Source organism: Tachypleus tridentatus, chromosome 4, assembly GCF_004210375.1.
Source record: "Tachypleus tridentatus isolate NWPU-2018 chromosome 4, ASM421037v1, whole genome shotgun sequence".
NCBI lineage: Eukaryota > Metazoa > Arthropoda > Merostomata > Xiphosura > Limulidae > Tachypleus > Tachypleus tridentatus.
In genome coordinates this window covers 55,732,576-55,755,367 of record NC_134828.1, presented here as the reverse complement: position 1 = coordinate 55,755,367, position 22,792 = coordinate 55,732,576, and the positions used below count along the sequence as shown (strand labels likewise).

At 30.9% G+C, this 22,792-nt stretch overlaps 1 long non-coding RNA gene across 1 annotated transcript in view; it reads right to left on the bottom strand.

Moving 5' to 3' along the window:
* Positions 1 to 22,792, bottom strand: part of LOC143248340 (uncharacterized) — a 248,582-nt gene that overhangs the window by 130,213 nt on the left and 95,577 nt on the right. Inside the window, exon 2 of the long non-coding RNA XR_013026923.1 lies at positions 13,002 to 13,102. This is a non-coding gene — a long non-coding RNA (uncharacterized LOC143248340). The remainder of the gene's footprint in view (positions 1 to 13,001; positions 13,103 to 22,792) is intronic.

The window sequence follows — 22,792 nt, the reverse complement described above, 5'->3', positions numbered from 1 at the left end:
TTCCACACCACGAAACAGCTCGGTTAAACTTTAATGAGAAGCACCAAACATGTTGGAGAGAGCATCCTTATTGACTGAATGCCCTCGCTTGTTTGGAAGTGACTGGATCTTTTAGTAGAAAAACACTGCAATCCACAATGCCCGCAGGACAAAGGATTTTCTTCATGGCGAATAACGTGATTCTTTGTTTGGGGATGAATGGCAAGGGAAGTCTATAGAAATGGACGTCAGTTTCAAACAGTTCATGATCTTCGTTAAGTAATCTTCACAACTTTGAATAACATTTCAGCCAGCCTTCTGCAAACGCTTATATCAACCATGCCAAAGCGAATTTTTCAAAGTATTAGCAATAACGGCCGTGCAACTCACTACTGAGACCTCTTGTTGGGTATTTCCTACTCTGTTTAGCACTTCTTTTGGTATGGTCTTAAACTTTTGACCAGCTAGTATTTCATAGGCTAATTTCATAGTGTTCACATTTTCCCTATTAAATACTAAAAAGTATATTTTTATTTTCCCTTTTCTTATTTTCATCTTTCGAAGGTCTACTCAAATAAGTGGTTGAGTCTAACAACGCAATTTTTTTTTATGTTCATTGGCCTTAAGATTTATTACACGGTTAATAGTCGCACATTCTATATTGTGAAATAAAGTTCACAAACAAACTTGAAAGTTGCCATAAATTGATCTTTATTATTGGTGTTCCACTATCAAAAATTTACTCTTAACAAAACATCATCCAGTCACGTTGATCCTAGAATTTTTGTTAATCATTTGCTATAATTATATTTAACCAGGTTTATTTTTTATCAAGATATGATTCAATACAGGAAGGGTTCGTATTAATGTAACTTATATGTAGTAAACAAACCTTAAAGTTTAATTTATTTTTCTGTATTTTAACATTTCTTATGTTTTAGTACGCATACATTTTCAAGAAGAAACAAAGAAATTAACATTTTTAATAACATATATAAAACAATTATACTATCCAAACAACTTTTTTATCGGTTGTACGTAATAAAACTTTTTGTTGCGTTCACAACCTTTCACCAGGCTTATCTAGCATTATCAGATAAAATACAATAACTGAGGCTAACAGAAATTAGATTTTCAAAACAGTAATCATTCGAGAATTTATAACAATACTAATCAACAAACATGCGACTAAACAAGTGAACATTTAATAATTTAATAATTTATTGAAGAACTGTAAAATTTAGAATTATACAAATAAAACTTTCAGGCCTGAGTCTAAGTATTGAAATTTGTTTTGTATACAAGGTATGAGGGAGTAATTAAATTAGAATTATTTTGTTCAGAACTTGGTTATATTTTAATTAATAGAGATTATTATATTCTTTTTCTATTCATATAATCATCTCTGCTGAAGTTTTTACCTCAGAAGAATTAAAATTATAATTGTTCTTAATCATGTATTTAAGAACATGAGACTGAGATTTTAAATGTCCACGCATACAAGCAGAAAACTGTATGTTTCTCTCGCCAATATAATAGCTTTTGCAATCCGTAATTCGAATTGCATATACATTTTCTGAACTATCATTGTCTATATAATTTTTAAATAGCAGTTGACCTAGATTTTTCCAGATAAAAATACGAATTATGCTTTATGTCAATGCATACACTCTGAAGTTTATTTTCAAAGGGAGCAATTACTTCATTGACAACAATGAAAAGGAAATTGTTTAGTAAAGATTTGTTTTTTTTGGAATTTCGCACAAAGCTACTCGAGGGCTATCTGTGCTAGCCGTCCCTAATTTAGCAGTGTAAGACTAGAGGAAGGCAGCTAGTCATCATCCACCCACCGCCAACTCTTGGGATACTCTTTTACCAACGAAAAGTGGGATTGACCGTCACATTATACGCCCCCACGGCTGGGAGGGCGAGCATGTTAAGCGCGACGCGGGCGCGAACCCGCGAATTACGAGTCGCACGCCTTACTCGCTTGGCCATGCCGGGCCATGTTTAGTAAAGAAACTGAAAAGTTGTCTGTCGTTTTCTTGATTGAAATCATTGATGCTGGAACTTATTATTTTATTTGTACCAATAATACCTTATAATATATATAGCTCGTCCGAGATATCTTATAATAGATAACACACCATATGTGCATTACCGTACACTTTTCTTTCTCATTACATTATTATATTACTTTTGTCCGTTATAATTTTGTATTGAATAATATAGTGCTGTAATGTAAAAACAATATTTTCCCTTTTTCACAAGTTGGGTTTGAAGCGAATTAAACATTTTTAACAGTAATTATTGTTTGTTGATACCCAAAGTAATTTTATAAAAATGTATTCTGCTAGTTGTGATAAATGGCATGAAATCATAGTGTTTCAAATCATTGCATAGTTTATGCTTATAGAATCCAGTTTTGCGTGCATTAATATTTTCCGTTTGTGGTATTCTATAATAACCTATAAAGAAATATTTTTTATACTATAGGTTTGAACAAGTTTTACTTAAATTTTTTTCTTTATATTGACCTTGTCGTTTTAACAATTTTGGTTTCCATAACATATTCTGCATAGTATATACATTAATAAAGCAATCAATAAAAAGAACAAAGTAGAAAAGAAATACGATTTCAACTACTGTTTAAATTTATATTCGTTTATCACTATTAATAATATTTAAAAGTCTTTAAAACTTTTGAACTAACAAAAACAAATGATTTAAATGTAAAAACTTTATCGAATTCTGCTCTTTCATATTGTATTCTAGTTCCTAAATATTTTAATCATATATTTTAAATAGCAGACTATTCGTGAAAAAAAATTACTTTTCAGTTAAAAGCATTTGCTAAGTAAAAAATAAGATTAGATTTCTCATCAAAATTCATGTTTTCATTTAATTGCTAATATTTGTTTCTTCATAACTTAGTCAATTGAAATAAAAAACTCGTTAGTTTCCTCTATTTCAAAATTATTCATCATTCCTTATGATTCCATAAATAACAACTGAGTTTATTTTCTGCTCTTATATTCCATCAAGCTAGTTCTCTGGATTGTGGGATTTAGGCAGGTGGTGTTGCCTGACGAAATCATTGACGAAAACGGTTAGAAGGGACAACGATAGGAAGTGACTTCGACTCCCTGAAAGGAATCTTGGTAATTGAGCTCCTCCTTGTTCCTACCCATATCATTTATCACTAACATAAGTATTAGTTTATTTGGCGTTTCCATGGTAACAACGTTTCTATACTTTAACACACACGAGTCAAATGAATATACTTATATTGACAATTTTTACGTAGTTATACATTTTCCTAAGAATTAGTAATCATAAATCGTTAAAGAATGTTATACAAAATCGTCATTTAATAAATTATTTACATCGCCTAACAAAATGACACTCCAACGAAATAGCATTCTACCAGCTTTTATTGATTTGATTTTAATACTATCCGAGGTGTCAAGTACGAATTTGATTTTTGCTTTTTCTACTTGAATACGAAACAATGTTTTTTTAATTGTTGCTAAACTTGTGTGTTCACGTGAGCTGACATTTTTATCACTTTTAAAAATATTAGTTTGTAAATAAACTACGTTATATTCGCCTAATTTAACTTTATAAAATATTCACAAAATAAAATTTAATTTGATTAACGTTTTTCAAACTTCCCTCCTTAACTTTGTCCATTAATAACATTTTTTTGTTTTATATATATATATATACAAAACATCAAGTGTAAAAAAGACGAGTAATTGGATGAATGGTACAAGTTGGATAATTTAATTTTATTCCGGAAATGATAGTTCAAATGAAACAGAATGTCGTTAACGAATACATGAACTCGACAACAGGCAGTGTCCGATACCCCTTATATATAATTCAATTCCACAAGTTAATAACTTGTTTGTATTCTACATTTTGGATGTTAATCTACTGCAGTTTTCAGGAAGGTTCTAAAAAATAAACGATGGTTGCGTTTCGTTTCTGAATTTGCTTTAGTAATAAGGTTGATGTTGTAACTGTTACGATATTTAATCATCTAGCTATATTAGTGGTTTCAATGTTTCCAGATTTTGTTAACAACTGGATATGTTGATTGAGTGTTTAATCACTGTAATGGATGTAGATTGCTTCTTTGACCTTTCTCACGTATTTATTTTAAAAACTATTATTTTAATAATATTCCATTTTATTATATGAATTATTTGGTGATATTTCTGAGCCTTGTACGTCTATTATTTTCCCGAATTTTAGGTTATCATTGTATTTTTGCTTTTCCAAAGTGATGGAAATCACAACCACATGAGATGTTGTAAATGATGTTTTCCCTCTCTATTGGGTGTTTACGTGGTTCTATGTGCACTAATTGTAATCTTATTGTACTGGTGCTTCTGAATAGCATGCTGACTTTATGTTGTTTACATATCCTCTGTACGTTTTCAGATAAGGACCTCTTACATAGATGGATATGGCTGTATGTCATTACTTTTTGTCCTGTTTGTTCTCGGCGTCTACCTCCTTCCTTTGTATTTAATCAAATGTTCAACTTATTTACTTTCAATTAAGTAGAGATATAGTGATGTGTTTGTCTTCCATCTACTATCATCTTGTGTGTTACAAACCTTATCCACTCTGGAAGCTAAGCAATCTATGGTTCCTGGTGTCGGATCAAACAAAAAGCGTAGTAAGAAGTTTCCTATGAGTGCACTGTGGTAAAAGACCGACAGCAGTTATGTTGTGTATTTAACAGCCTTCCTAGGTAATTTCTTACATTCAAAAATACAAGGGTTTGAAATTATCGTCATATTTGAGAAAAGGTTGTTTGGATGGGCAAAATTTGATGCAAACAATATTAAATAACTGACGGTGTGTAGATAATGAGTGCTTGCAGAAGAAAAGTGCCAAAGTGGTCAAGTTTTGAGAACGTTGTTGAATAAACTCGGTGACAGTCAAATAATTTTTTTTACTTTTTCAATAGAATATACAATAACTAATCTGAACATATGCATTGTAAGCATTATGTTTAGTGAGTCTCATACACAGCAGATCTGTGAAAACACTCAAAGCCATTACCTAAAGTATAATCAATTATCCCATTTTATTTTTTTATTTTTCTTCTCATTCTCGAATTATTTTTCAGACCTAGTATAAAATAAACAAACAGATGATATTTACTGCTCTACTAACCCAATAATTTATGAAAAGCGTGAAGAAAAGTCTACCTAATTTTATAATAACTTGATGTGCGGTCCAGCATGGCCAGTTAGTTCGGGCGCTCAACTCGTAATCAGAGGAGCGCGGGTTCAAATCTCCCATCACACCAAACATATTCGCCCGTTCAGTCGTGGGGGCTTTATAATGTAACTGTCAATCAAACTACTCGTTGGTAAAAGAGTATCCCAAGAGCTGAAGGTAGGTGGTGATGACTAGGTGTCTACCCTCTAGTCTTGCACTGATAAATTAGGGACGACTAGCACAGATAGCCCTTGTGTAGCTTTGCACGTAATTAAAAAACAAAACCACTTGAAGTGCAAAAAAAGATTTACTAACTTCATAATCACTTGATTTATCAAAATAATATTGTCTGGCTTCAATATTTTCAGTTTTTTGTTTTTTTTCACAATTGGTCTCTTTAAAATACAACAAGAAAATTTAAATAGTTTATACTGGTATTCTTATAGACGAGTTAACTGAAAATAATAACGCCTCTAGCTGTTTCACAGACTATGGAACATTCGATTGCTTTCCCTCGAAGAGAAGCAAAGAAAAATACAGAAAATGATACACACAAGTACACTCAATCTTAGTTTTGTTTTATGTTTTCACACATTTATTTTCCTTTAGTTATTTTCTAGTTTTGAGGTAAATTGTGTCTTACATTATGACAGCTTTGAGGAAGTAATTACAAAAATATATCATTTGATGAAGCTTAAGGTCGGTTGAAAGATTGTCGTTTGGTTTAGATTTGTTTGGCTTTGCGTATATTAATAATTAAGATATTTACACCGACAAGAAACAACAACTATCTTTAACTTGTTGTTATACAGGAGCTCACAATAACATGAGGATGATATTGGTTCTTTTCTCGAGGGTCTATCAGGATGAGAAGCAGCTCGTCGGTTTTTTCCTTTTCTTATTCTCTTAATGGAGTAGCTCGAGAAAAAGAGGTGCTGTAAATCTATTTAATCGAATTGTTTTTCTTTTGCTAAAAGGTTTGCAATTCTCCTCGTGCGTTTACCAAATCTTTGGAACGACGCCACAGTGTAGTTTGCACAAAAAAAACAAAGATATATAACTTTCCAATATTTTTTTAAGAGAACGCTCTTTTGCGACTTTTCAATTCGTAGTGTGAAAAGAAATAAATACACGAAAATAAGAGAAAATCGTAACTATGTTAACCCGCATTTTTTTTTTGCAAAATAATAACTCTGCCATGAAATTCGTAGACAGCTATTATGAGGAGGGATATTATTCTATTTTCGGAATTTTTAATATGTGAATAAATGTAGAAAAGTAGTCAAAGATGATGATAAATAGTACAAAGTGTTTATATTTTACACTAATGATGGGCTTTATGTTTCATCGTTAAGAAGATAGCTTTTAAATAGTTAAGTCGAAGTAACGATCTACAGCTTTCGTATTAATATTTACATTTAGAAAAGAGAGAGAGACTAAAGTTGAGTTTCTGTTGTACCTGTAATTAAAACAAGTCATTCGCCGAGTGACTGTACTAAATACTATATTTAATACACAGAATTACACTGCACAACAAAGTTTTTGCTTCTTGAATATTGTTAGGTGTTCATTATAGATTTTTGGCTGCTAATCACGGATATCACATCCAAATTTGCCCATCATGTACCGTTTCATCGAAATCTTCAGTTTCGTCATGTTTTCTCTTATATTTATCTCCAAAAATTTTTGTTTCTGTAAGAGACTTATGAACAATGTTTTGTCACTCAAGATTCATTTCCTCCACTCACACTTGGACTTCGTCCCCTCAAATCTCGATGCTATCAGTGACGAACACGGTGAAAGGTTTCACCAGAACATTGCTACAATGAAAAAACGATATCAGGGCAACTGTAATCCGTCAATGCTTGCTGACTACTGTTGGACACTGCAACGTGATGCACCGGACATTGAATACAAACGAAAATCAAGAGCAAAACACTTTTAATTATGTTGAACTTTACAGCGTATTAGAAACATAAACGCAATTAAATACATTATTGCCGGTAAACAGTTAACTGTATATTTCTCAGAGTTCCTACGTGATGAAGCAAAACCAAAATTATATTTGTGCATACCCACCAGGTACCTGTCACAATCAGCAAAAACTTTTCAGAGTTGTTTTCAATGAATGTCCCTGAGAAAATATTCGAATTTCTTTGTACCTGCTTACAAAGACGTAAGTGTGCCTTTAGCCTTTTCTCTTCAAACGCTTTTCTTTGTGTGTGTGTATATATATATATATATATATGGTGATCACTGGTGCAGGTATATAATAAAATAACATAATTCTCTTAACTATTTTGTTTCGATCAAACTCCGATTTATACGGCGACCATAATCATTCGTTGTTTTGTATCTAACCATATTTCTGAAATGATTCCTATTTCTTTACATATATCGATGTAACCAATCACATTTTACAAAACTTAGAGACACGAACAAAAATAATAGAAAAATACTGATGTTTTATCACGCGTCTCTTAAAAACAACCAGCTGTTCTAAAAATTACATGTGGCTTTACTCTGTACTTACCTACTTCCTTTAGATCTAAAATCACCAGCTGTCTCTTTAACAAATTCGTAGGTTTAAAAAAATTATAAAAGAGTACTGCATTATATATATATATATTATTTCAACAGATTAGATATAGAGACTAACTTATTGAAAGTGTATATTGTTACCAACTCTATTCAAATGCTACAGAAAGAGCAAAAAAACATTTGTTTTTATAAAATACATCCAAAATATGTCTTGTAGTTTTAAAATATACATTATAGGTTTATGGTAAGTGTTTGTGAAAGTTTCATATTTTTCGAGCTCTAATATACTGTTAAATATAGAATAAAATCCGATCTGGAAAGGTAAATATACATTTATCTTCCACCATATTAGAAATTCTATAAGAAATTCTCCTACGCCTTTAGTAATGATAGAAACATAACTGATCACACAGTTTACTTAATTTTGCCTTTGAACCAGTTGTTTGTAAATTCAATAATTAGTTTCATCCTCGCAACTCAGATGTTTCTATTATTACACACACACAATATCGACGTAATAGTTTGATACCTAAGATCTCATGTTAATATTAATATAAATAATTTCTTTACTCTTGATTTTTCTTCTCAAAGAAGTATTTTGTTACTTATACTTAAGTTTTAAATTATTTCTAGTGATTTATAAAACTTCAAATAATCACGTTTATTCTTCGTTAATCAATTAAGTAGTGAGTCCAGTACTCCTAATTAAAATAGGCGCCAGCGCCTTTTGATTTGTTCTTATAAACATTTGAGTAACTACTGATTTTCAAAATGAAAGCATTTCTTAACACTTCAGAATCAAAGAAATTATTAATGGAAGAAGAACAGGATGGTTGTTGAAAAATATTTTAATTAGTTCGTACGTAATATTTAATATTTTGAGTTCATAACATCAATTACTTCAGCAATTTAAAAAAATGAATAATTTAATTTTAATGCCACCTAGTGATCAATTCATGGTACTTTTTCATCTCATTCTTGGTAGAATATTAGAATTTCTATTTATGATTATAACTCATGAATAAATTAAAATAATACTTTAATTTGTTGTATTCTCTAACCAAAATTCTTTAAAATGTATTATTCAAATATCGATTAACTCAACTATTAAAAATAAAATGTTCTTATGTGAACATATGTATTCGCAGTATATATGGATTTTTTTATAAATAAAGGCACAAGATATGATAATAAACTGACTGTTTATTATAAATTGTCATCTGATGTCCTTCTATGAACATACATTGTTTATTCTAGAAAATACAACATAAATTATTTAAAATTTTACTACAGCTTATGTCTCTCATTAATGTACGTTTTGAAGATTTTAATATTTTAAAGTATTTTTATGAATTATTTATTTTGATATTTTACTTGTATAAACTATTGGTTTTCGAAGCTTATCCAAAATATAAACATTTACCCTTAATTTTCTAAATGTACTTTCCTACTTTTCTTTTTCTGCTAACTGACTTTCTTCGGCGTCTAAGATTTACGTGATTGGTCAGACGAAGTTTGTAACAAAATAATCACGTTAATACCTTTGTCAGAAAAGGATTAAGTTTAAAGACCAGAAGAAATGCTTTTATTCTTTACTTATTTACTTCTCTCTGTAAAGTAGCCACACCTCCAGATAGAATGCTGTCTATGAAAAAAAGAAAATATATAGGGATATTTTATATATAGAGCACGTGAGGAAAAAATGGCTCTTCTTTCAGTTTCTAAGGGTTAAAACCTGATAAACCCTCGCGAGGTTGACTGTCGCCAAAAGTTTGTGATATCGTTTACTGTTACGCGTTATACATGAAGAATGAGAGGAACACGTGAAAAGGAGATTGTTTTCTTACTGGATTGATTGTATATTAATATTGACAAAAATGCATAAAGAGATGTGTTTCTTACTTAATAGGTTATATATAGCTATATATACATAAATATGGGCAAAGATGAGGGAGAAATGAGATTATCTTCGTCGTCAATCATTTATATATGAATACCGATAAAAAGAAATGATAAATAGATTAGTTTCTTACAATATAGCTTATATACGAGAATTAAAAGAAACATCGTTAAAGAGAGTTTGGCTTTCTACTGTATGAATAATATATGAATATTCAAGAAACTCGTGATAAATAGATTGGCTTCCTCCAATATGAGTTATATACGAGTATTGAAAGAAACATCGTGGATGAGAGTTTGGCTTTCTACTGTATGAATAATATATGAATACTCAAGAAACTCTTGATAAATAGATTGGTTCCCTTTAATATGGGTTATATGCGAGTACGGAAAGGAACGCGTGAAAGAGAGTTTGGCTTTCTACTGTATGAATAATATATCAATATTCAAGAAATTCATGATAAATACATTAGCTTCCTACTCTGTGGTTATATATGAATATTGACAGAAGAAACACGGGATAAATTAGCCTGAATTTTTACTGTATGGGTTATAGGTAAATAGCGACAGAAACACATTGGAAAATGTGACTTCTTCCTGGTTGAATAACAACGCAGTAAGCAATTATGCTTTCTGAGTGTGTAATATATGAATATTAAAAGATATTTTTGTTCTTGATCTTAACACGGAGTTATACAATGAACTATGAGTGTTTTATCCATTGCAGGGAAAAAATCGTGGATTTTAATATTTTGAGCAAACACAAAAACTTCTCAGAGAAACATATGATAAAGAATGAACTGGAATCAGCATGTACACTCTGTCTAAATAACCTATTAGAATACACGATAAAGAAAATTTATCTTCCTTCTCTTGGGATATATATGAATATGGATATAAAAATGTGATAACAGATTTTATCTTCTTTTCTCTGTAAGTTACATATTTGAATACGGACAGAAACAAGTGATAAGTCGTTCGAAATACTACGTGCGTTCCACTTAAATATTGACAAAAACTCGAAATAAAAAGTTGGTTTCGTGTTATAAGGGTTATATATGAATACTGAGAGGAACTAGTGAAAAAGTGTTTGATATCCTTCAGTTCATTGTTTCGCCCTATTTCTTAAGTAAACTAAATATTGTTGTTTATGTTTTAGAAAACAAACTTTAAGACAAATTCAACTGTTATTTGTCAATTAAAAATATTTATATGTTAATTTGTTTTATGTTGACAACTAAAACGTTTAAATCTTATTGTTCATATATTTTCTAAAGTATAAAAATAATCTACAAAAGTATATTTGTGGTTGTTGTTGTTTTTCACATTATTTCTTCGTTGTGTCTATATTTGTGGACATCCTGTTAGTTAAACTGCTTTTAAGTAATGAATTAAGAATGTTGGTTATATTAGAAACACATTTTCGGCAGTTCTCCACCAACCTTCTATGACAAAATAATTAAAAATATTTCGGACTGGTTAAGGAAAATCAATAAATTCCATTTGCTTACAAAACCGTTAAATACTATAATTTTAGTATAACGAGTGATATAAAAGACAGTAGCACACGTTACTCTCGACAGTGTTGTTCTGCCAGCTACAGGATAATATACATTCTCAAATCCTTCCTAATTTGGATGCAATCTGTCACATGTCCGTGACATCTGTGATGCCCCCCTCATAGAAAGAAACATTACGTTTGTATAAAACGTCTTTTTACCGTACAACTTTAAGAAGACAATAGCACATTTTGATAATTACCAAGAATCATTTCTATTTGGCATTGCTCAATATAATGAAATTTCTATTCATTAAGTTGAGCCTTTTAAACTTTTTCTTCTTTGTTTGAAACTATTGTCATCACAAACATGCTATGAATTTATCGAAAGTGTATAATAATTCAATTTCTTACCAAATCTGAAAGTATTTTTTAAGTATAATATAACTTTAAATTCGTATTCTTGATTTATTCATTCTTCTCCTTTTATAAGTTGCTGTGAAGCGATGATGTGCGAAACACGTGCTATCTTTAAAAAACAAATATATGCTATTTCGGTTTATTTCAATCCTTTTTATTTTTTAACTATATTTATTGGAAGATAAATAAACTCAAGCTATTTATTCGACAACTCCATCTATGATTTACATTTCATTAAGCATTAGCATAGCAGAATATATAGAAAAGCATGCATGCATATATTATACATTATTTTCATTTCTTTTCATCTCGGAAATAAAATAAAAATAAATAGATTCGACAAGATAGTAAGTAAATATATTATTTTTCTGTGAATAAGTTCATATTAGTAGAGTCGGCTTTTTGTGTGATAATCGGATTTCTGGTACATTGTTGGTTGATTTTTGTGATTTTTATGAAGAGGTGCATCAGCTTTATTTTAATAACAACAGTAGTCGTTAGATAGAAATGTAATTTCGTGGACAGAAACAGCAACAAATCTTTTATAAGATTAAGTATATTTTACATGATATAATAATACCTTCAACACATTCCCTTCTGTGAAAACATATTTAGGTAGTCTGGCAATATCCTTACAAGGATATTAAACTGTTATTAAGGGAGTTGTCTTTTTCTTCAACTGAAAGTTGAAACTTATCACCTTTAGAGATCGAAATTTATACAAAACTATAGGCATAAAAACATGAAGATTTGTTTTATTTTGTTTCTCGAAGTATTTCAATATTATTGTTAAATGATAATGCAATTGTATAAACATTTGACGATTTTTTGAACAAAATATTGTTCTCGTACATAGTTTTCGCAAATCGGCTTTGTATTGAAACAATTCAGGTACATTTTTAATCATCTTTTAAAATTCCTTTGTATATTAGGTATTTTGTTTTTGGCTGTTTCATTTGCTTGTTTCGAATTAAATCTATGAGCAATATAAACTATAACAGCGTTATAGTAACCACCTAACAACACTGTTTCTAAAGTTGCTGAATATTTAAAATTCATCGTTTTTACCAGATCATTTTACTAGATATTTTAAGAATACTTCAAAAAGAATTTAAAAAAACTCCTAAGTTTCTAAAGACAAATGAATATTTCTCTATGAATATATTTGATTTTATATAAAAAAAACCTCAAGAAATTAAACAATTTGCCTTCTCGATAAGAAAGAGGTGAGTTATTAGACTCTGTGTTAAATATGTTACTTGCTCATCTAACTTAATATATTTCAACGTCTGTCTCAAAAACATACGAAACAAAGTTAACTAAGATCATAATATGTGTATCATTTAGTAATGTAATGGTCCATACATTTTTTATAAAAATGATAATTTAGCTAATTAAATAAAACTTCTAAAATTAAACTCACTTTTTCAAACAAAACTTTCAAACGGGTTATCTGTGCTGTGTCCAGCTGGTTTTTAGCGTATGACTCCAGAGACTTGCTACTGAGCCACTGGGAGTAGCGATCTAAAAAGAAATAAAAAATAACTAAGTTTATTTTTACCCTTCACAAATCAACTTTTAACTGAAGTAATGCGTTGTTGTTTTTTATTTGCTTATTATTTTACTTTACTTCAAGCTACTATTACATCAAATACAATTAATAGCTTTGTTCCATAACCATTTTCTACTCTATATTATTGTGCTTTTTCACCGTGAAAATTGTAATTTCTGGATAATTTTATGATTCTCTGTAGGGATTTTGAACAGGTGAATTATTACACATTGATGAGCTAAAAATGGTAAAATGTGTCATAAAATCATTTTAAAATGTCTTGTTTAATTTTTTTCACATTCCGATTTTTCTCCAGTATCGATTTTAAATTACAAATGTGTAAGTAAACCACCATCAGCTTTCAGTTTTAAAGTTTTTAATGCATATGTATGTAGCGTTTCACGTCAGTTTTCCTTTCTTATCATTTCTAAAACCAAACGATATAACTTAGGATACTTCATAAAATAAAAAAACTAAACCACTATATCTATGCACCTATGTTTTGAAATCCACGATGAACAAACGGAGAAGAACGAGAAAACAAAAAGTCTAATGTCATTTTAACACAAATATTAGGCACATTTCTTATTCCACTGAAAGTACTAAAGACTCACTAACCATCCTGAAACCTAATTCACCATCGCAAAAACTCATTGATCCTCTCAAAAAACACACTAAAAATCCTGAAACCAAACTGAGAATACTCAAAACCCATTCTTTGGTAATCTATAAAATTCACTGAACATCTTGACAAGTCACTGTTCATCCTGTAACCTCACTAGACATACTGAACATCAGTCTTAAAAATTAAGTGGTCATTCTGAATTATCACTAAATAACGACAAACTCCCTGTTTCTGCCGTAGTGAAACAAATGTGCACGTTTACTGCGCAAGCTTTAATTGTATAAAAGACAACCATGTATGAACTTTTATGGTCTTCAAAGTCAATTTTTCTACAATCATATTCTAACACTGAGCTAGCTTCTTTCACAGATTGTATGACATCAGAAACTCAGTTCACTGTCTCCTATTCATTAAAATAATATATATAAAATAGCAGCTATAAAAGATACACTGGAGTTACGACTGTCAGCCTAAGGGAAAGAATATGTAGTGAATTCTAACAACTCTTCCAAAATGTGCCAAGCATCATTACAAATCTCATTGTCATAGTGGCGTGAGGGTCTAACAATGCATGACAACACATCTTATGGTAATTTCCACTATAACAGTCTAACGAGCTACGACAACGCATCTCATTCACTTTCTATAAAACAACTGATGAGACTTTACAACATCTAATGTTTAAATCCTTTACAGGAGCTTGACGTTTTAGATGTTACAACATATTTCACAGTCACTTGAGCTAGAGCAGTCTTGTGTGGCATTACAACCCCTCTAAACGTAATTTCCTATAGAAAAAACTACGAGAAATGACAAGATATCTCACGGTCAATTTCTATTAAGCAGGCTGGCATGTCACATACTATAACATATATCACGAAGTTTGCGTGTCACTTTGGCTAGAACACTTTGATGGCTATGTATCACAATAAATGTCACGAAACTTCTTGTTTACTACCCTTATGCCTTAGCATAACGTGGTATTTAGGGCGAATGTCTCGTACGCTAAGTGTAGTGGAATTGACCATCATTGCCGAACATGCCATGTGAGCGTTTTAACGTGGCAGTCATTAATACTGTTTTTTGGTAAACAATAGCCCAATAGTTTGGAGTCGCGTTTGTTTACTGACTGACATAGGTCTACTCTGTCACTTCAGATCTAGAAACGGCAAGCGCTGATATTCCTAGAGTTCCTTTGAACATTTAAATAAAGAATAGTACGATTAGACTTTCATAAATCTAAGGTTTTAAATGAAACTTAAGTAATGATTTGATCACAAGGTTTTTAGTTGACTTATGTGATTCTCATATATAAAATTGTTCACTAATAATTGAATAACTCGTTGCATTAGCAATGAAAGTTTGGTATGAGTACCACTTGTTACGTATTATAGTTTATTTCGGGCAAGTCTCCAATTTATTATGTGACGTACGTTATATATTACTATTTCAAACAATTGGAGATTTGAATTTAGTAGCTAATTAAATGGTAATATGGATTAAATGTATTATATTTAACAGCAAGACTGATTATACTGATTATTATATCCTGCATGGAACTGAATATTTTATCGACGATCCAGGTACACGACGAACAACTTAATTCTGAGTTAATATTTTCACACCTCACTTAAGTTAACTAGCTTGATTGGCCTAACGCCTCTCACTTTACCCGGCGAAGATATTTAATATCCTCATAGAAATACCAATGTCCCAAAGTTAATTCACTGAAGTTGAACAGTTTGTAATATTCAAAATCTATAATCGTTCCTGGTCAAATACTGTAGTCTTCCGTTAATATGCGTTAATCACAATTATATCTTCCGAGGCTTATAACACATTGACTGTAACTGACCAATAATAACATATATTGTCTCTCTGAGCATCTGTTTTTATTTACCAATCACGCGAGTCTCTAGAAATTTCATCAATGTTCTATCGCGTTTTCATAAAACAAATATTTTTGATTCTTACTTTCGAGAATACTCTACGAATTTCGATAACAGATGGAATTTGCGCAATACACAGTCAAGAATATACGTCATACGCAAAATATAAAACCATATTGAAATAAGCGTAGACATTAAAATAAACGTATAACAGTAGATCCGTTACACACAAAATTCCGCTAAAAAAAACAACTAATAATTGTTATAGAGCATTTCACGCTAATTATATTTTATTCTTATTATTCATATAATACTGAAACACTTTTTCTATCAGTACATTTGTATGACAGGCTAACGTTTTAGCAGAAATACAAAATAGGCGTTTTTATTCATAAGCTTCACACAGTGATCATTTGTTCTCCCTTCTCTCTACTTTCAGTAAATCAAACGAACAATACTTCTAGTAAGATACCCTTAGCCCAGAATCTAGAACATTGTAATATGTAACAACAACAAACAAAGCTGTATGTACAAAACTGAATGAAACATGTATCCTTCAGCAACAGGACAGTAATCACAACATTACCTTACACTTTCAAATAGATATAACATAACGTTTGGGGACAATTAATCTATTGGCTTATCTCGGTTGTACGACACTCTTAACTAAATTAAATTTAAAAAAAAGCAAAATATAACTTAAAATTAGACATTACCATTATATTTTTTTACACATAAAATACTTGCAAAACGACTGTGAAAAAACTAATACAAAAGAAAATTCCTAGAAAGAAATGAACACTATTATTTCTAACAAAATATCCATTACTTTACAGCTACAGCATTTCTAGAAATATTTCTTTAATGAAATAAAAAACGTCAAATTCTAAATTGAAAACTACAAAATGAAATTAGGTAATTTATCTGGTTTCTACAATACTGAGTGTGACGCTAGACAAATAATAAATTTATTAGAACTGCACCAGAAACCTTCCATTGCTAAAATCTTTCGAAAAGGTCAAAGCTAAATTTAGTTTCCACTGGACTGAAATTGTGAGTTTAGCTCGCAAATATAGTTACATAAAATCTATATAATCATTTCTTTTTAATTTCACTCGCTCATATCTAATTTTCGACTTTTAAAAACTATAAAATAGTAACAAAATATCGGTAAGTTGTCTAGGCCTATTTATTAACTTTCAAAAGTCTATTTTTAAGTTACAATACTACAAATGTAAAAACTAGATAAAACTGTAATAATATATACATGAATTGTCTATGCCTACTTATTGTGCTATGAAGATTCAGTTTGAGTTTTCTAACTCAATAATTTTCTTTAATGTGTATGATTATTTCGACATTGAATTCATCTAAACAAAAAGAACGGTCATATTTTTCTGTTAAAATATCCACCTAATAGATCTTTGTTATGTTTAAGGGCTTATAACGCTATAAATTAGGTTTCGATATCCGGGATGAGCAAAGCTCAGATAAACATTTTGTAGTTTCCTACTCATAAATCCAAGTGGCACAGTAGTGCCTGCGAACTTATACTGTTAGAAAGCGGGTTTCGATACCCGTGGTGAGCAGAGCACAGATAGTCCGTGTTGAGGAGAAAACCCACTTGTAGAGAAATATATATATATATAAACAGCTGGTATGGATAGAGAAAACTTTATGTAGAGGAGAGAACAACGTTTCGACCTGTGAGTCATCGTCAGATTCACAAAGAAAGAAAGAGATAACTGACCGATAGCTGACCACATGTTTGAAGGTGGTTGTGTTATTGAGTGTAGGAATGTAAAGGGCGTGCTTAGATGTTGGATATATTTATTAATATAGGTATAAAGGTGTTCCTTTGTATTGGTTTATTTTGGGCTTGAGTTGTTGTATAAGTAAGGCTTCTTTAATTTTGCGTTTGTTCATGTTTGTTTTCTTATATTGTATTTGGATGTTTTCTATGGTTATGTTGTGTTTATTAGATTTGCAGTGTTCGAAAACGTGTGAAGGTGTCTTTTTGTGTTCTTTGAATCTGGTTTCCATTTTTCTACTTATTTCTCCAATATAGAAGTCGTGGCAGTTATCACATTGTATTTTATAAATAATGTTGGTGTGGTGTTTGTCAGTGTAGTTTTTAAATAGTATAGACCGTAGTTTTGTGCCTGGTTTTTGAATAAATTTGGTATTAATTGGAATGCAATATTTCGTTACGATTTTTTGTCAAATTTTGCAAAGGGAAAAAATGTCTAGTTCGATATTTTAATTCAATGAAAAATGAATCAGATGCATAATTAAAATCATCACCAGCAATACACTTCATTGTAATCAAAATAATAACTTTTATTATTCTAATATATTTGTTTTACTTTTCACATGTATGAATATGTTACAAAAGTAACAGTTAAATTCAAATAAAACAAAAACATCGAATGATTTGCAACATGTTATTCATTTAAATAGAATAACTTTTAAAATGTATTATTATTATAAATGTTTTCTCCTTTTTCATGGTTTATCCACAGTGAACGAGAGTAATGTTGACGGATGTTACGTCGAAACAGACGTAAGTTGGAATCATGTCAAAAGACCATAAATAAATACATGATTCTGCTCATAAATTCGAACTAGAAATACTACAAATGAACTATAACATTATAAAACACATTGTGTCTTTACAAAAAAAGCCTGATCTCTACACCAGTAGTAGCTTCTACTTGAATAGATATTTTCAAAAACTTAAACTAAAATAAATGTGTACAACTTTCTGTAGTCTCAGTTGTGTTTCTGTGCTAATTCCATTTTCTTGCATAAAGTATTTTAACTTTTTAAAGTAGTTTAAATAGAAATATCATAAGTATTAGTATTACATTCTTGTCGTTAATCTTTAAAAAATCACAATATTTATTATTATTATTATAGTCAGAGTTATTTTAATTGATCGGTTTGCTTTGAGCCGCGCGACGAGAAAGAAAATACAGAAGTTCCTATTTTAGCGAAGCGTAAATATCTCAAAGAAAAGAGACATCGCTGGTTGCTCGTGCGAAAACTCCCTTTCGGCCTGCGGAACTACTGAATTATTCACTTGCTTTATTCGTGTTTAGTGTTGATAAACCTTCATACTATTACTAGTCAATTCTAAAGCAACTAATTATTTCAAGTAATTAGAATATGAAATGAACAAAAATCGAGAATACAAATAATATGCAATATTATGTCTAAAGCATAAGTTACACTTAACAGTTTTATCTGAGCAATAAAGTGGAGTGTTTTGTATTAACTTTTCTCCATTGATTGTCATGTTTTACTTCTTAATATAAAAACAATAAATAATCTGAATTCCAATTTCCCAGTTATAAAGTATCCGTAAATACAATCTTTTTACCTGTTTCGGTATGAGTTCAGTAACTAAAAGTCACAATTCCTCGACTGGTGAGTGTTCTTTTGCTTCTTGTCAAACTCCTTAACAAATTAGTTTTATCTGTAAGTTTCTGAAAAAAACCATTTATTCCTTTTCCTGTAACTACAATAGTTTGGATATTTCTCCTGTAAGAAGTGGGTATTTAGAACTACTCCCAAAAATTATAAAACTGTACCAAAGACAAGTTTCAGGAATCCGTGTTTTCATATAAATATCAAATGGACAAAAACTACCAACTAAAATGATGAAACAATACCAAAAGTCGTGGTTTTATATTCTTCAGACACAAACTGAGTAAACTTTAATACTTTTCGTATCCTACAGATCATTTGGAATAAAATGAGTTATATATATGAGAATGCACTAAAAGACAGTATTATAAACAAAGCAACTGTGATAATATTCCATATTAATTACAAATATAGTATACATAAAAAAATCATTCTACAAAACGTGTCTCTCGCTTGCTCATACAAAGTGACCCGGCATGGTCAGGTGGTTAAGGCACTCGGATCGTAATCTGACGATCGCGGGTTTAGATCCCCGTCACGCCAAACATGCTCGTCATTTCAACCGTGATGGTGTTATAACGTGAGGGTCAATCCCATTATACGTTGGTAAAATAGTAGCCCAAGAGTCGACGGTGGGTGGTGATGACTAGCTACCTTCCCTCTAGTCTTACACTGCTAAATTAGGGACGGCTAGCGCAAATAGCCCTCGCGTAACTGCGCGAAATTCAAAAAACAAACAAACCAGCACCTATAGACTATTTTCTCCATAGGCCCGGCATGGCCAAGCGTGTTAAGGCGTGCGACTCGTAATCTGAGAATCGCGGGTTCGCATCCCCTTCGCGCCAAACATGCTCGCCCTCCCAGCCGTGGGGGGCGTTATAATGTGACGATCAATCTCACTATTCGTTGGTAAAAGAGTAGCCCAAGAGTTGGCGGTGGGTGGTGATGATTAGCTGCCTTCCTTTTAGTCTTACACTGCTAAATTAGGGACGGCTAGCACAGATAGCCCTCGAGTAGCTTTGTGCGAAATTCAAAAAAAACAAACAAACAAACAAACATTTCCTCCATAATTTTCACTTCTATAATTTCCTTGACTTGGGTAGTGCATAGATTATGAGAGAGATGAAGTTATTGTGTATTGTATATTGCGGTAAGCTTTATGTTTTTGACAAATAATAGTTAATCATCTTCAAGGGATTTCTCTTCTCATAACCTCTGGCCAATAAGAAAGAAGCGTTGTCCGCTTTCCTTGTGCACTTGTCTTTTAAGTGTGTTGTAAATGAATGAAGATCACTGTTCACTTTGTATCTATATTGTGATTAATTTGTTTAACTTATTTTCTTCACGTGAATCAAATTCAGAAATTCAGGTTTAATTCTGCATTCTACTTTCTGCTACTATTCCTGTTATTTGCGGCTACTATTGTTACTTGTCAGGTAATCATTGTACTTAAGACTACCTAAACAAATTAAAATGAGTTTGAGATATATATCCCTTAAATATATATTATTAAAATGATCACTTACATAGGTAATTATATATATTTTGGGGTACTGTATCAGGACCTAAATCTGACATTAATTAAAAAAGTAGTCGTTATCACTAGCCTCGTGTCTACCAAACAGATTGCTACCGTAACAGCTAAAAGTAGTGTTTAGAATGTGTACACAGCCAGCTAGTACACTAAGACTTACAGGTTACTTATTATTAAAGATTTTGTTAGCTCTTCTCTTGTGTTTACTTGTTTACCTTTACTTAACATGTTCATTTTATGCTAGAACCGTCTGGACTGCAGGATATATTTAACTTTTTCTACCAGATACCACTGTACCTGGATACTATGACAGTAGAGAGAATAATTCGGTGTTGAAAATTCACAAATACGTGCGTATATTCTAAGTGTTTTATAGAAATACTAGCACTTTTCTCTACTTTACACATTTACATTTATTTCATGTAATACTTGATTTGTTTCGGATATCCTGGTAAAGCTACACAAATGCTAAGTGCGCTAGCCATCCCTAAATCTGAAGTGTTTGACTAGAGGAAAGGTAGAAGTGTTAAACTCATCATTAAAGGTTGAACTAGTCTAATCGACAATGGAATTTGACAATACCTGCTATAATGCGTTAACGTGTCTGAAAGGTGAAGAGTGCTTTTTTAAGGTAGCGAAACGAGCTATGAATTTTCCAAATTATAGTGCAATAGGGTAAACATAGGAGTCCTCGTCTTTGTAACAACGTTCATTTGTAGTATATTTATGAATATTAAAGTTCTAAAGCTTCGAGCTGCATTGCATTCCGATGAACAAATTAGAATGACAGCAGTATTTAAAAGAGCTATCTGTCCTATATACTTGGAACTCGGCAGTGTTTCTATGATAGCAGTAAGTGCCGCACTACATACTTTAAAATCTTAATGTCTTTTATAACTAATTAATAAACACAAGACTTAAAGGCGTTTTATGCTATTCAACTAATGTTGAGTATAATGTTTGCTGAAAATTCTTGTACTATTAACATTAACACTTATGAGATAATCATAAAACAGAATTTAGTTCGTAAAATGACAAACAATTATTTCTGTTATTGATAACTTAATGTTATTTTATATATGATCTTGTAACCTTGCAACGGAAAATATTTTCGATGCATAAAACATTGTGCACATATGAACAATTATTTTTGTGACTAGTGTGAGATACCGTTCACGCATTAGTTTTGTATATTAACCTTGTTATTTCGATATATTTTTATTATTCAACAAAATGTTGTCATGGCTTTACATAATAATGTTTTATTGAAATCGCTTCATGAATAGCGTTAAAACATGAATATGGAAAAAGATTATAATATATATATATATCTAATGGAAGAATAATAAAACTAAAATATATATATGGTTTGCGTAATGCAATACGAGGTTTGTTAAAAGTTGAACACAGAGTTACGCAATGGGCTATTCATGTTTTGCCAACCAATAAGTGTCGAAAGTCGGTTTCTAGTGTTTCTTTTGCTTACAGGTACTGTAATATCTGTAGATATTCCGATGTGCCACTGAGAGGGGAGAGGTCATCGTACGAAAAACTATACTGTATGTAAATAATCAACGGATTAATGATTTAAAATCAATTATCATAAGAATACAGCTTAGTGTATTTTTGGAAGCACATTATATTTAAAACTCATAACTTATACTTTTATTTGACCTTGTTCTAATCAATACGTAAATATAAACTTTAGGGATTTAACTTCGTAAGATTAAAATTAGATTTCGTCTCACATGTTTTGACATAACCACAGAAAGACATTGTTATCTAAATAAACTCTAATATTCTGAAACGGAAGATGACGATACGTACTCAAGAAAGTGTTTGTACCATTCTGATGTGCAACGTAATAGAAACTGATAAATCAAGAAGAGACTAAGGGACTAAGTCATGTTATGTGTTAGTAGTTGAGATTTTATGAGCAATATTAATGATGCGTAATTGTTACTTTAATCACTTTAGAGTTGTTTCATAAGATTCCAAAAGGAAAAAAAACAACAAATATGTTCCATTAACACGACTATAAGACAAAATAAAGTTGAGTTCAAATAACAGGTAAGTTATGAAATAAATGAACATTAATTGTGTAACTAAGATCAACTTTTAAATTTACAACGCTCAACACTAACAATATGAACAACATAAATAAGTAACGAATCGATGAAGTAAT